The 13,068-nt window shown below is 32.8% G+C and overlaps 1 protein-coding gene across 2 annotated transcripts in view; it reads right to left on the bottom strand.

Annotated features, from left to right (window-relative positions):
* The window catches only part of LOC117692417 (A disintegrin and metalloproteinase with thrombospondin motifs adt-1-like), a 46,034-nt gene that overhangs the window by 21,686 nt on the left and 11,280 nt on the right, over positions 1-13,068 (bottom strand). The gene's annotated exons all lie outside the window — the stretch shown is intronic.

Genomic DNA, 13,068 nt, shown 5'->3' with positions numbered 1-13,068 from the left:
AGAGTTAAGCAGCAACAGACTGAATTTGAAAATATGTACTGAAAATAATATGACCATGATTTAAGCAGCAACCAACTGATATCGAAAATATGTACTGTGTAGATAACATGTACATGGACCTTGCCCATGTCTACGAAAGGAAGAAAAGTTCCATCCTCTGGTAAAATGTTGAAAAAATGTAGACAATGACTTGGAAACGATCTTGGTTTTCTGGGGCCCGTTTCTCAAAAAGGCGTACATTTGGGCCTAAGTTAGTCCGACTAACAAAGTTACGCCAATATTTAGTCGGGTCTAAGTTGCGTTTCTGAAAGAGGCGTAATTTAGGGTTTAGATGTTCGAATACTTAGACATCTCCGCTGAGTACTAAGCATGCGCATATCGTATTTTGTTTTGCTTTGAGGCTATGATTATATGTGGTGGATCAATTTTCCAACTCATAGTGAATGTACTTGAAAGTACGCATGTTATACTTTACCACTGAATGTGCAAAGTTCAAGTTGTTCATAACATTTTATATTAATGAAAGTAGAACAAATGCTTATACACTTCTTAACATAATGAAACTATAGAGAAAAACAGTTGATATGAAAGCGGCATATTATATAAGAGGTTTCAGAAAAACCAAATGTATGACAATTAAATGCAATGTAGATGATTGAGGCACAATCGTACATATTAATTGAACGAAACAATACGTAGCAATTAACTCCAATGTTCGTGTAAACTTCAAATATTTATAGAATACAGGGACAGAGTACAGTAGATATGCCCGCATACGTCTGCAGATTTAATGATAAGTATGCTTCATATAGATATTTTAACACTTTCAAATGCTGGGATAAAGCTTGATTCTTTTTTATCAATTCACTATAGTATTTATAGAAAATAAAATGACTATGAGTTTAACAGCAACCAACTGATATCGAAAATATCTACTGTATAAATAACATGACATGAACCTTGTCCACGTCTACAGAAGGAAGAAAAGTTCCATTCTCTGTTCCGATATTTAAAGAATGTAGACAATGACATAGAAACGAGTCTTGATTTTCTGCAATTCAAATGATAATAGTTTTGAAAGATATTGTCAACAATTAACAAGACAGGAATTATCAACATTTGAGGCCGGGATCTCCCCAACTCCCTTTTCTGTTTTTGGTTTAATCGATTGAGATTGATTGTTTTGTTTTGGGTTTTTTCGGGGGGGGGGGGATGTTAAATTTATATATACTATATACAGGGAACAATTCGCCCCCGTTTAATTTTCAATCATTTCACCCTCGTTTTCAGCGGGCGAATTTAAGACTTGTTGATTTTCAATCTCTATAATATGAAATAACTTAAGTAACAACTGTGACTGGGCGAATTCGCGACATATCGAAACTATTTGCAAGTGTAGAAGGGCGGAAATTACACGGGACGAAAATAACCCTGTATACAGTATCTTGATTAAAATAAAAATATAAAAGAAAGTTTTATAAATAAAAGGTTTTTAAAAGTTTAATGGAAAATGCATCCAACCCCCCCCCCCCCCCCCGATAAGACATTTTGCATCTTTGCAGTTTGAACAAGTGCGTTTGAGTTTTACTTTTTTCCCTTTCTGCTTTAGGTTATTGGGGTGGGGTGTATACAATAATTGGTTATCTATTAAGTATGACAAATGCAAGCTAGTCAAATTGGTAAATAATGCACTCTGTTGTAAATCTGCTAAAACAACGCTTTTGTATTGCAAGTCGACAACTTCGAAATAAAAAAAAAACATCCCTTGATATGCATACATCTTAAATATGATGAAACAAAACTATCATGAATTCAAGTAATTTAAGATCAATAAAGTTAAATGAGTACAAATAAACAACATATATGCATATGCACGAAGATCATTGATAGTATATGTAAACCATACATATTTTAAAAGAATTACGATCGGTGTTAAATATGAACGCAATTGATCATTTCATCCTAGAATTAATAAGATTCATGAATTTGTTTTCCAAAAATTCAAGGAGGTGTGCATGTGAAATTTTAGAATCTTCAAGAACCTTGACAAACGCTTGTCAATAAATCTAAAATTGATGCACAATCTGCACGCTTCTAAAACATATTTTTAAGTAATATTTTAACAAACAAAAATTGATTATATCTAAATGCGAGTTCATAAACATTCCAAAATACATATAGCTTTCATACGGTCTTGTAAATATACTAGGAGTCAAAAATGAAAATGAGAATGCATACGTGTTGTAAAGTTTTCAGTAATACATGTATAGGTAAAGAACAAACAACCACACACAAGGACAAAATACAAATGTAAACGTTTTGAGATGCTCCTATTCATAATTTTGAAATCAGTTTCGTTTCACAGGTTCAAATTTGATTAGAAACATTAAATTCTAGTTCATACTTACTGAGTATCAATTTAAAAAATCAATAATCTATTCGTACTTATATACATCTATCTTGTTGGGAATACATGTTTAATTTAGAAATTAAGCATCTTTTTAAATATTGTGTTTATATCGTTTATCGGGGTATTCTCATTCTTCACACATTAGGTAAATTTCATTACGAGTAGTAATGTATATTACATACGTTTAATAAGTTAAACTCATTATTTATCAAATTGATTTAATCTTAATTTATTTAGAAATAGGAACAGTTATCGAACAATAGGTATTTTTTAAAGTTATATGTACATGTGCAAATATTTAAATAAATGTGAATGTTTTCTTTAATAACACATAAAACAAACCAAATAATAAAATTCTCTGTATATTTTGCCGTAGAATCAAAACACTCGGCAGTTTTGTGCACAGACTAAGTTTCTGCCTTTTTGTGAAACGCAATTTAGTCTGGTTTTGAGGTTTAGTCCCTGATTTAGTCCGGACTAGGCTTACGCCTGGACGTAGGCCTTTTTGAGAAACGGGCCCCCTGGGGCCCGTTTCTCAAAAAGGCGTAAATTTGGGCCTAAGTTAGTCTGACTAACAAAGTTACGCCAATATTTAGTCGGGTCTAAGTTGCGTTTCACAAAAAGGCGTAAGTTAGGGTTTAAATGTCAAAGAACTTAGGTTTCTCCGCTGAGTACTAAGCATGCGCATATCGTATTTTGTTTTGCTTTGGGGCTATGATTATATGTGGTGGATCAATTTTCCAATTCTTAGTTCATGTTCTCGAAAGTACACGTTATACATTTTGTACTATACCACTGAATGGGCATAGTTCAGGTTGTTCATAACAGTGTATATTAATGAAAGTAGAACAAATGCCTACACACTTCTTAACATAATGAAATTTTAGAGAAACTGTTGATATGAAAGAGGCAGATTTAAGAGGTTTCAGAAACCAAATATATGACAATTTAATGCATTGTAGACGATATTGAGGCACACTCGTACATATTAATTGAACGAAATTAATTCCAATATTCGTGTAAAATTCAAATATTTATAGAATGCAGGGGCAGGGTACATTATATACATGCCCGCATACGTCTGCCGAATGATAAGTATGCTTCAGGGATAAGGCTCGATTCTTTTTTATCATATCACTGAATCATTTATATAAAATAATCTGACCATGAGTTAAACAGCAACCAACTGAAATCGAAAAAATCTACTATGTAAATCACATATACATGAACCTTATCCATGTCTACAGAAGGAAGAAAAGTTCCATCCTCTTTTCCAACATTGAAAGAATGTAGACAATGACATGGAAACGATTCTTGATTTTCTGCGATTCAAATGATAATAGTTTTGAAATATATTGTCAACAAATAACAACACAGGAATTATCAACATTTGAGGCCGGGGTCTCTCTAACTTCCTTTCCTGTTTTTGGTTTAAGTTGTTTTGTCTTGGGTTTTTTTTCGGGGGGGGGGATTAAAAGTAATATACATTGTATACCGTATGCAGAGAATTATTCGGCTCCATTTAATTTTCAACCATTTCACCCTCGTTGTCAATGGGTGAATTTAAGACTTGTCCATTTTCAATGTATACGTAATATTAAGTAACTTGAGTAACAACTGTGACAGGGCGAATTCACGACAGAGCGAAAATGTTTGCAAGTGTAGAAGGGCGGAAATTACATGGGACGAAAATAACCCTGTATACAATATCTTGACTAAAATATAGATATAAAAGCAGTCATCTAAGAACCCCTAACCTATTTGAAACAGTTTTATAAATAAAAGGTTTATAAAAGTTTAATGGAAAAGGCACCTTAAAAATCCCCTCCGGATTAATACATTTTGCATCTTTGCGGTTTTAACAAGTACATTTGAGTATTACTTCCCCCCCCCCCTATCTGCTTTGGGTTATTGGGGTGGGGGTGTTTACAATTGTTTATATAATAAAAATGACAAATGCAAGCTAGTTAATTGTGTAAATAATACACACTATTGTAAAACTGCTAAAATAACGTCTTTTGTATCGCAAGTCGACAACTTCGAAATATAAAAAAAATTCCCTTGATATACATACATCTTAAATATGATGAAACAAAACTAATATGAATTCAAGTACACTAATTAAAGATCAGTTCAATTAAATGAGTACAAATAAACAACACATATGCATATGCACGAAGATCATTGATAGTAAGCCATACCTATTTTTAAAGAATTAAATCGATGTTCAATATCAAGGCAATTGATCACTTAAACCTAGCATTTATAAGATAAATGAATTTAATTTCCGAAAATTCAAGGAGGCGTGCATGTGAAATTTAAGAATCTTCAAGGTTCTTAACAAACGCTTGACAATAGATCTAAAATTTTATACACACTCTGCATTCTAAAACATATTTTTAAATATTTCAACATAAAAAAATTAATTGTATCTAAATGCGAGTTCATAAACATTCAAAATATCAGGTAGCTTTCATACGGTTTTGTAAAGATAATAGGAGTATTGTAAGAAATGAGAATGCATACGCTTACAAAAATTGTAAATAACATAGGTAAGGAACATACAACCACACACAAGGACAAATTACAACTGTAAACGTTTTGAGGAGTATTTCAATATTTTGTTTGATATGTTATAATTTGATAAGAAACATTAAATTCGAGTCTATGCTTACTGAGTATTAATTTAAAAATCAATAATCTACTCGTACTTATATAATATACATCTATCTTGTTGGGAAATACATGTTTAATTTAGAATTATAGAATCTTTTTAATTATTGTTGTTATATCATTTATCGGGGTATATCCATCTTTAATTCTTCATACTTTAGTAGGTAAATTTCATTAACGAGTAGTAATGTATATTACATACGTTTAATAAGTTAAACTCATTATTTATCAAATTGATTTAATCTTAATTTATTTAGAAATAGGAACAGTTATCGAACAATAGGTATTTTTTTAGTTATACGTACATATGTACATGTACAAATATTTTAACAAATGTGAATGTTTTCGTTAATAACACGAAAAACAAACCTAAAGTTAAAATTCTCTGTTTATTTTGCCTTAGAAACAAAACACTCGCCAATTTTGTGCACAGACTAAGGACTTACGCCTACCTATTAGCAGGCGTATATTTAAACCCTAATGTAGTCCCGACTAAGTTTCCGCCTTTTTGTGAAACGCAACTTAGTCTGGTTTTGAGGTTTAGTCCTTGATTTAGTCCGGACTAAGCTTACGCCTGGACGTAGGCCTTTTTGAGAAACGGGCCCCTGAGGTTTATGTATAAATCCCTTTGTTTTCCTTTTTTGCACTTCGCGCCTAAATTGCCATCAGTATGCTCTAGAAAATACTGATCAAGTCACCAAAGCTAGAACTTCATAAGAAAATAGACAAACATCTGCAAAATTGTTTGAATTGCGTTATATGGTTTGTTATTAGAGTTTAGAGTGTCGATTCAGAGCATGCCATGATAGTCTTTAATCTGTTACAGCTATTTATTTAGTAATAATTATTTACAATCACACCAGACCACCCATATTCTTCCACCTCAGAGGGTGCGCTCACAACAGTCATCCCGCACCAATCAAAACATATCTGATGTCTTTCCCTCGAGTGTGCAAGAGATCAGAGAAGTTTATAATGAAGTAAACGGTAATAGAATTATTGGCTTATGCAATCTCTCTGTTTTATACATAAATGAAAAAAAAAGCCTGGTTTAAAACCTTGTTTACTGGACACCAGTTTTTAATGACGATTAAATAGTTTAAGGCAAAATGTCATAATGTGGTACTGTTATTCAAATATAAAAAATTAATGCAAATTTAAAATTTATGTCGTATTTTAGAAAGATAGTAACTCAGAATTAAAATCTTCTCTGCTACTTCTTAAATTATCTTTAAATATTTCACATTTGTTTTTATCACTAGTATTTAAATTTTATGTATAAAACCTTCGTTTGAGATATTTTCTGTCTGTGTCTATCAACAAGTAAGTTCCGTCCATCATTAATCAAATTATCAACAACAAAAACATATTTCCAAAATATATGTTAATAAGTTTATTATACCCGCACTTTCTAAAGAAAGTTCGGGTACATTGTTGTTACGCTGTTCCGTCCATCCGTCCGTCTGTCACGTTTTACTTTCTCAAAATGCTCTTACATCTTACAAACCAGCAAACTCAACTCTTGGAGTTTGATTTGGGGTATCATGTTGTTTTGTAAAAAGGTTTTAAAAATTCTCTGTTAGTCCTGGGGGTCAAATAATTGGTAAAAAATGACACAAACACCTTCTTCCTCGAACTCCTCCTACATTTTCAACAGTAGACAAATCATCTCTTGGAATATGTTTTAGGGTATCCTATAGATGCGCAATAAGGTTTCGGAATTTTCAATTTTGTCCTGGGGGTCATTTAATGGCTTAAAAATGACATTTTTAACCAAAAAAAACTGGTTTTAAAAACGTCATTTTTTTTTATCAGTAGCCAAATGATCTTCTAGAATATGATTGGGGGTGTCATATTGAAGTGTGATCAGGTTCCAGAATTGTTTTTTTTATTAAGGGGATCAGTGGGCAACAAAAAAAGTCGTATTTTTGCAAAAAAAGTATGGTTCCCAGAACTCCTCTTACAACTTTTGGAGTAGCTACGTTATCTCTTAGGATATAATTGAGGCTGTCCTATAGATGTGCAATAAGGTTTTAAAAAGTTAAATTTCATCCAGGGAGTCAACAAGTAGCAGAAAATTAATGTTTATCACTTCAAAAAAACATAGATCCTAGAACTCCTTTTATGATTTAATGGATAGACACATCATATCTTGGGATATGATAGGGACTGTTCAATAGATGTGCATTACAGTTTTGAAAAATTAAATTTAACCCTGAGGCTGGCCCATTACCTACATACCTTTTGATGCCCTTTAAGGATCAAGAATATATATGGTTAAGGGGTGGGGATCTCAACCGTTTTCGAGATATTCGTGCACTTCCTGTTCGAGGGGGGTCATGACCACCCCGGGGCCCTTGACCTACATACCGTGTGATGCCCCTTGACACAAGAAACAAGAATATATATGGTTTAAGGGTGGGGATCTCAACTGTTTTGAAGATATTAAGGGACTTGCTGTTTGAGGGGGTCAGGACCACCCACAGGGCCCATGACCTACATAACATTTGATGCCCCTTGACATCAGAAACATGAATATATATGGTTTAGGGGTCATGATTATAACAGTTTCTGAGATATATGGTAATTTCAAATTCCTGGGGGGTGGGGATGACCCCAGGGGTCGGATCTAATAAACCCTATATATTGCCAGTAACAGTCAATATATAATTATAAAAACCCTATATTATTATCTATGTCCGTTTTCAAGTTACCATTTACAATAGAGTCTACGATTCTTCCTACAAGGTTCAATGTTAACCCCCCCCCCCCCCCCCCGAAAAGTTGTTGTCTAACCCAAAATGAGAACAATCAAACCAGGTTGTACAACTATATATGCAGGCCTATCATATCCTAGAGTTTTGTACAGTTTTGTTCAGCCATCTCTGAGAAACAAGTTCAGAGCGGGAAAGAAGAAAAAGAAGAAGACGAAGAATAATAATATATGTATTAAGAACCGTACAAAAACAATAAGTCTCCAAATTTCATTCTGGAAACTTAATAATAAAGATTAAATAGAGATAGGATCATCAAACATCAATAATTTAAAGACAATTGACAATTTCTGATTCTAAGGGGGTCAGGATGACTCCTTAGGGTCATGACTTACATGCCATAATGATCTGATGCGACATGACCTGAGGAGGAATAATATCTTTGGATTAAGATGGGGATCTAAATGGTTTTTATGATATTTGTTAATTTCAGGAGGAGCACTTGTGATCATGACCTACTGTCATCTGAAATGTCTTGAACAAAGAAACAATAATATAATATGTACATGATATATGATTCAATTTAAGAACCCAGATATAGATCAATCATCTATGTTTTGTAATACTTCCTATGTATATATACATGTATTAGTTTGTGTTTTGTTCTATACTATTCATGTTCATGACTGTAGTATGGCTTAGTCTTATTTTAGATTACATTAAAAAATTGTCAAATATATGACTTTGAACCTCCACCCCCAAACTAACTCAAAATTAAAACTGTTCTCCCCCCCCCCTTACTTGTCGAATGATCTATTAAAATCAAAATATAATTTGGGTGTCTAAAAACTTTTATAAACTTTTAAAAAATGGTATTCTTAAAAAAAATTACATTACACCTTGCATAATTGACAAATGATCTATTGAGATATGATTAGAGGTCATATTTCTTCCTTGGGATCAATAACTAGTATTCATTGACAAGTTAAAATTAATAACAATAAATGATTCAAATTATAAATGTTTATACTCCACATTCACCCCCCCCCCCCCAATCTAACCTGGTTCTAAAGATTCAGTCTTCTTATTCTTACATGTGTACAGTAGCAAATTTTAAATCATTTCTTGATTGCTTTTTCTCTGCTGATGCACATTAACATTTTGGAAATTGCTTAATTCAATTTTTAAGATTTATAAACAAAATGTTATATGCATGTGTATTCGCCTATTTGGGGCAATTGTAAAGTGGCCTAAACAAAGTCGTGTCATCATTAGGCTAGGAGTTACCCACATGGATCAAACACTACATAATGAATAAGATAAAATACTTTATTATTTATAGTTCTAGAATGTCAGAGTGTCTCTATTAGGGGGCATACTCTATATACAATTTGACACGCAATGACATAAAGAGCAAGAATATATTATATAATTTAGGGATGAGGATCTCAGATCTCAGAAGTTAACAAAATATGCAGTGCATCTTCATTTCCTTTTTCATAAAGGCGGTGGGGGGGGGGGGGTTAAAGACAACACCTGGTGGTCATTAATATAGCATTGAATCATGATTTTTTGAAGTAAACACTCTCATAACTGCAGCGGTGTGTGCATACAAATTGAGTAACGCGCGTTAGCGCGTTATGAAAATTTGTATGCACACACCGCTGCAGTTATGAGAGTGTATACTTCAAAAAATCATGATTTAATGCTGATATTTACATATTTTTAACTTCTTGCCTTGTCTGCAAATGTGATTCATATCTTAAAATTCCTATCTTATCCTTAGGGTAAGTTAATATTAATGGAAGAGCCACAGTAACAGCCACAAGCGTTCAACGTTTGTGACGTCATAATAAAGCTCGTCAATTTGACCTTTGACTACTTGTTGCATTTAGAGGCATTTGAAGATCATAGAATTTAATGGAAAAACACAGTAGAATGTAAATCTTGTACTTTACACCGTATGATGCATCATAATGACATTACAAGATATTTTGTATTTTCCTGTTTCGTGATGTCAGAACAGTCCCATAAGGTCATGACCAACATTGTATTTGATGCATTATAATACATTAAGAAAGAAATACTCCTTCCTTCCTATTATAACTCATATAAAAATGATAAGTGTCTACACTTTCTTACTGTAATATACAAATTTAATACGAAATTGTTTATACAGGGTCAATATGGGGTCAACTCAATAGTGCAAGTCTGACATTTAAATGAAAAAAAATAACTTTTGCAATTAAAATGACAGAAACTTTACAAATGCGATAGGATAGGTAACGATGAAAAGCTTATTTAAATATTAAAAGATGATGATACAGTATGCTGTCAAAGGGAGATCACATTTAAAAAGTGAAAGTAGAACTTATGTATGCTGGCATCCCATTATATTGTGCTACTGCTACTACATGTATAATGCTTACCTATATTGGTCAACATCATAATGATAATCCAATTAAAACACAATAATGAATTCCTTTAGCTGATTTTAACTAATCCTTTTCTGCATATGGAAAACACATACATGTATGTATACACGTGAACCGGCCATCTAATCGAAGAGCTGGGTAAAACTAGTACCCGCTAATGAGACATGCAGACCTGTGTTGTGTACGTAACTTCAGACAAAGATCAGTTATTTATAACATGCATGTATTTTTATGACCTATTCTTCAAATCCACTTGCACCATTTTATCAGGTAAATAACAGCGTTAAGGTGGTGCAGGACACCTGCATATTGTGATGTATACTTCCTACTGAGATAAACAATAAAGTATATTAAATATTAATTAAATATTTACCCCCCAAATAATGTTACCTAACATTGAAGCGCAGTGGGTTAGAGCGTTTACATGTCTGTAAGAGCATTGGGGTTCAAGGTGTATTTTTGGTATTTTTACTATTGATGTAAATGAATTTTCATGGGGCGGGGGAAAGGGGGGTTGGACCCCTCACTCCCACCCCTTCTCTAAATCTGTGCACACGATGATGTACATGTAGGCACACAGAAGCAAATCTAAAACCAGCAACCGCCATGGGGAGGGGGCATAATTTAATTTTTAATTTTGTTTGTAATAATTTTATACACCATTATATTTTCTATGACATGAAATGTTAAGATTATTGATTAACTGGAAATTCACTGCAAACACTTCAACCCCAAATTGCACATAAAGTGCTGCTCATATTATCATTTGGGAAAGGATCTCATCCTTCAGTTATGAAAATTATAATTTTTAAATGTATTACCAGAGCTTGCATGTGGCCTTCATTTTTAATTAAACTGGTACAAAACAGTGTTATTTAGGGGCAAACACTTGGTGCGGGTATTACTGTCTAATGACAGCATCTAGCTAATGATTGTATTTGTGTGTGTACGACATGTATAGGATTTCAAAAAAGATTCTTTAGTTTTAATTATCAATTAACTGTTTAGCTCATTCAAATGAAAAAAATAACAATGCTAAATATATTGAGTTTTTCAATCAAGTTTTTTTCTATCTGGAAGTGTCTTCAAATATTTAACAGAAAGGTGTGTTTTATATTACGTCTTGTTGCGTTTTATTTCATACTTTAACTTTGCGCAAAATTAAAGTTTCCGCCATATCAATACTAGCTCAGCAAGGTCTTAGGCGCTGAACATACATGTATGTAAAAGTCAGCAAAATTGTTAAACTACGGATTGCGTTTAGGAATTAAGTATTACGTGTAGAGCCGGCGTTGATATATTCACCGTAATTTACTGCAGCTACTTATTAAGCAATCAAGAGATTAACACCAGACTATTTGCACCATTTACCCAATGTTGTTTTTCAGATCTTAAAAACAAACCGTGCATATGTGAATATCATACAAAAAGATAAGAACTCCGATGCAGTCCGATGGAATATAGACATGCTTTATTTTGTCTGGCAAGTCAGATTATTTTGACCAATCATTAACACAATCAGAAAGGTTAAACACAGTACGATTTAAACGTACACTTTTCCCGAACTATTGGAACTAATTAATTAGATTAAATTTAACATGAATTTGATGCAATTTTGAGTGTTAAACCTAATAATAAAAAACTAATGCATCCAACATAACTGAGTTTAAACTGTGAATATGAGAAAAAATCGGAAATTTGCAACAGAATAAAATGTTATTGATTTTTTTTTACATTTGTAAAATATTAATGGATTGTATGTAACAGTCACTTTCTAAAGTCCAAATGTCAAACAGTGATTATAATATTTCATTAAGTCTAGTTTAAATTCAAAGTCCGTCTTGCATAGAAAAACGATTTCAGAATTGTTATAACTCGAGTTTAAATGTTATATGTTAATTATAAAAATACATCGTTATCTGTTAAATAAGTTGCTATGATTCTCTTCAATCTTAAGAAAAGAAGATTAAATTAATTAAGTCCCAACGATAAATCGAAAAATATCTGTAAACTTGTCCTTCATCGTCTTGTGTGTTTTTGTCTTTTAAAACCTGTAGAGTATTTAATTTTATTAAAAATCATTCTGTGACTTTTCGGAAAAACAAAACATTTATCTCATTTGTATAAAGAATGATAAATAAAAATGTTAAGTAAGGCCACACCAATTTGATTTCTTGGTCGCCGGATCCGCGCGCACGTTCCTTATGGCTTTTTAAAAAATAATATTAAAAAATAAATCCCGCATCCGGAAATTTTCGTTCCGTTTTCCGCTCCATTTTTCGGTTTTTACTTTTATATTTTTTTATTTAGTCATGATTGCGCTTGAAATCAAAGCATTTTTATACTGCGTGTGAAAGTCTCGATTTACATTGAACATTTCTTCGAAGTTTCGCGGTGGTTTACAAACGTTCAAGAGTTAAAAAATGCCTGTACTTGTGGTCAGAATAAGTGATCAGGAAGGTACTGACTTATTGGCAAATACAGTCACCAACTTTTCGGGGGGTAAATTCTACGAGTTGTTTGAAAAGTGTGTGGAATCGAAAAACATTATCTTGTCTGTTGATTCGATTGTGGAAGTTCGTCTGCGTGAAGGACAAAATGCCCAATTCATCATCGCAGATAATGCTGATATGGACGTTTCAGAAGTAACCTCTACACTTAATTGTAAGTTTGTACAATTTATTATTGCACAGCAACTAGCATTAACCAGCTCCTCAGCATGTAAAGAACCTAACCCTGCTTCATGTAGTACTAGCACCAAAAACGCATTTGCTTTACTAATGCATGGTAGCAAAAATATCATACTACCACCTAAACCAAAACCTGAAGATGGCAA

Source organism: Magallana gigas, chromosome 5 (assembly GCF_963853765.1).
Source record: "Magallana gigas chromosome 5, xbMagGiga1.1, whole genome shotgun sequence".
Taxonomy (NCBI): Eukaryota; Metazoa; Mollusca; class Bivalvia; order Ostreida; family Ostreidae; genus Magallana; species Magallana gigas.
Note: the sequence above shows the minus strand (reverse complement) of the source record. Positions and strands in the feature narration are given on the sequence as shown.